At 39.6% G+C, this 4134-nt stretch overlaps 1 pseudogene; it reads left to right on the forward strand.

Annotated features, from left to right (window-relative positions):
• Positions 1 to 2066: 2066 nt before the first annotated feature.
• On the forward strand, positions 2067 to 2277 carry LOC125308958 (annotated as a pseudogene).
• Positions 2278 to 4134: the final 1857 nt, after the last annotated feature.

Here is a 4134-nt window from a genome sequence, read left to right on the forward strand (position 1 = left end):
ACAAAACCAAACAATAATAACAAATAAAAGCATAGAAGGGCAATATAGTCAAAGAATAGTTAAAAGGTAAAGATCATTTTTCATAATAAAAAGAAAACATAAAACACAAGGTAAAATCATTTAAAAATAAAGAATAATTAGTCAGCAAAAACAAAGGCAAAAGTAGTAAAAAAGTAATAAAAGACAAGGTAGAATAATTATCAAGGCAGATTTTGAATTTGTAACTCGGCACAGTTAGCAGAAAGCATCTGAGAACAGTTTGGTCTTAAGTCTAGATTTAAAACTGGCTACAGTTGGGGCCTATTTAATGTCATCCGAAAGTTGGTTCCACAGCTGAGCCGCATAGCAGCTAAAAGCTGCTTCACCATGTTTAGAGATCTGCAAATGGGAGAACTGTTTATTGTGTTTGTTTATTGTGTTTAACTAGGGGGAGAAACTGTTTACTGATTTATGTTGTTCAGTCGGAGCATAGTGGTTTCAGTGAATATGATCAAAAAAATCTTGCCAACTGCCGCTTTAAGCACACTATGTGGATATTTGATTGAGTTTATTTAGTATATTTAGTATTTAGATAGATAGATAGATAGATAGATAGATACTTTATTGATCCCCAAGGGGAAATTCAAGGATTTAGTATTTTAGTATTTTTTTATCTTCTGTCTATTGTGCAGCAGAGTTTTTTATATTTATATACTTATATTACTTTTTCTGCTGTAAGTGCATGTTGTGTGTGATGTCTGTATGCTACTGAGACCTTGAATTTCCCCTGGGGATCAATAAAGTATCTATCTATCTATCTCTATCTATCTAGTATTTATTCATTCTTGCTTTTTTAACCACTTAGTTTATACTTTATGTAACTATAACACTTATATGTCTGTTTGCTGTGTTTTATGTCACCAGAGTGCCAAAGATGAATTTCCAGTGTATGTAAATTCAGTGGACAATAAAGTTTCTATCTATCTATCTATCTATCTATCTATCTATCTATATACTGTATCTATCTATCTATGTAAAGGAATGGAGGAATGATAAGGAATACCCACTTTTTTCATATAGCGCCACCTAGTTAAAAATGAAAACTAGGCATTGTAATCACAGCTATCTTTGGCTGACAGGTTCAAAACTGCACAGAATGACACCCTCTGAATGCATACCAAGTTTCATGGAATTCCGTGAGAGACCATACAATAAATTAATATATGTGTACACACACTCACTCATGAACACACACACACAAAGATACATGCAGGTACACACACACACACATACACGAGAGAGTATTCCATGTCAAATCACCCTAGAAAATCGCCACGCTTCATTTTACATTGGTCTTATTACACTTTCTAACTTGAGAGGAGACAATTTTTTAAATAGGAAAATTACCGGAAATCGTAGTCACTTTTAAACCTGATGCTAGCAGGCGAGATGCTAATGGTCTAATCTGATTCAATGATCTATGATAGGCTGGAGCTAAAAGTGGAATCGCCAGACTCAGAGAACGGCTGGATGAACTGGAGAAAGCTAAAACTCAATTGTTTAACTCAAGGGTAGGTGGAAAATGAGTGTAATTCCCCAAATGGTGGAATATCCCTTTAATGGAAAACTTTGGCCATTTTTCACATAGATCTCTGTTTCTCTGTTTGCTACCTAGCTCGACTTGCTGCAGCCAACAGCTAGAGCAGCAAGGCAGCTACAGCGCTACACCCTGGGGGCATTAACATGGGGCAGCTACAGCACTACACCCTGGGGGGCAGCTACAGCGCTACACCCTAACATGGGGCAGCTACAGCACTACAGCCTGGGGGGCAGCTACAGCACTACAGCCTAGGGGCATTAACATGGGGCAGCTACAGCGCTAACTACACGCTGGGGGGCATGATTTTAAGATGCCCCCAGAGAGGAGCACTGTAGCTGCCTGACTGCTCTACTTGTTGGCAGGGATGGATCAAAATGCATTTTTAAATAGAGCATCAAATACCCTAATTAAGTCAAAATAAACTACAAAATACATTAGCCACACCAACACCATGTATCAAAATAAAATATTGTATATTTTGTATTTCATACTTACCTGGCAGGGGAGATACCATGACCAAAGAGGTGGTTCACCTTTGGCGAGGCTCTGCCATTGCACTTCGGCGGTAGCTGACCCGAACGAATTCCCCAAATATGGGAATCTCGACTGCAACGAATTCCCCAAATATGGGAATCTCGATATGGGAATCTCGACTGCATAATTTGTGGTAGTGGGGACTGTGTTCACGCTCTTCCCTGATTTTTTTATGGGGGGCAGCCGTGGCCCACTGGGGGCAGCCACTTCGGACCTGTAACTGGAGGGCAGCCGTGGCCTACTGGTTAGCGCTTCGGACTTGTAACCGGAGGGTTGCCGGTTCAAGCCCAGACCAGTAGGCACGGCTGAAGTGCCCTTGAGCAAGGCACCTAACCCCTCACTGCTCCCCTATATGCCCACATCCACGGCTGAAGTGCCCTTGAGCAAGGCACCTAACCCCTCACTGCTCCCCGAGTGCCGCTGTTGTTGCAGGCAGCTCACTGCGCCGGGATTAATGTGTGCTTCACCTCACTGTGTGTACACTGTGTGCTGAGTGTGTTTCACTAATTCACGGATTGGGATAAATGCAGAGACCAAATTTCCCTCACGGGATCAAAAGAGTATATATACTTATACTTATACTTATTTTGAAAGTACCAACAATACTCTTTAAATGGAGCGTGAAATCACTTTGCAAACCTTCCATATCTATCAATGTAATCTATTCCTTCATCAGCACACTGACTCTGTTGATTAAGTGGGCAGTGTTTGAGAGCAACAGCTTTTCTCTCCCTATGAGACATGGCACAAACTGCAAACAGTCAATAGATCAACTATGCTGACCTGCCTGGTACATCTCACCCCCTACAGTACACACTTAATTCATTAAGCGCTTCTTACGCGTTACGGTTTGTATTATATTGTTTTATTTCCATTAGGCTGTTGATTAATTTGATATTGTTGTTTATTATTGATATTCTCCCTAATGTAGTCTTACCATGTTATTGTTTTTATATTATTGATTGAATGGACATTATTGTTTGTTATTGCTTTTCCCCTCATTTTCATTGTTTATTTCATTAGGCTGTTGATTGAATTGACATTTTTGTTTATTATTGCTATTCTCCTTATTATAGTCTGGCCAACATCTTAATTTGTTCCCTGTTAAATTTAAGTATTTTATTGTTTTGTATTTGTATGTCGCTTTGGACAAAAGTGTATCCATACCCATACCCATAAATACTGTACCTGAGATGCACTCAAAAGGTCACAACTGTCACAACTGCAAGTGGAGAAATGGTCAGTGCATGCCCATGAGGAGCAGTGTTGCATGGCAACCACATAACCAGGTCCATGTCGTCTGATTGGATGACTAAAGTTCTCAAGAACCTTGAGGCTGGTAGTGGGAGTGTATTGTGTGTGTGTGTGTGTGTGTGTGTGTGTGTGTGAGTGTGAGCAGCCTTCAAGTTACTCATCTTGCACTGGATCATCTTCCTGGATCTCATCTGATGTCATCACATCACCAAAAGTAGGCTATTGGTTTTAACATAAATATTTGCCAGCATTTTTAACTACAAAACTAGACACCTATAAGGTATTTTGATACAATAGACAAAGCCATTTTCTTCAACAAAATAAAATCAATAAAGTATCTATCTATCTATCTATCTATCTATCTATCTATCTATCTATCTAAATACAAATGACAAAGTACTATTTTGTATTTGAAATACTTATTTTAAATGCATATATCAGAAACGCTGCCCATCCCTGGCTGTTGACTGCAGCAACTTGAGCTACAGTGTAGGTAGTACTGATTTTTTTGTGTTTTGTGTTTGTCAATTTTGATCCAATTGACCACTTTGCTTTGTTGCCTACCCAGAATTTCTACCAGCCCACCCAAATATAACCGACCCTGGTTGGCTAGAACTGACCCTGGTTGTCATTCACATCCACTTAGGTAGTAAGTCAACAGTGAACCGCAAGCAGAGTGATGTAGGAATATCATGGCAATAGAGCCAACAACATTGGTGCAACATTGGTACAACACTGGTGCAACACTGGTACAACATTGGTACAAC

Source organism: Alosa alosa, chromosome 15, assembly GCF_017589495.1.
Source record: "Alosa alosa isolate M-15738 ecotype Scorff River chromosome 15, AALO_Geno_1.1, whole genome shotgun sequence".
NCBI classification, from domain to species: Eukaryota; Metazoa; Chordata; class Actinopteri; order Clupeiformes; family Clupeidae; genus Alosa; species Alosa alosa.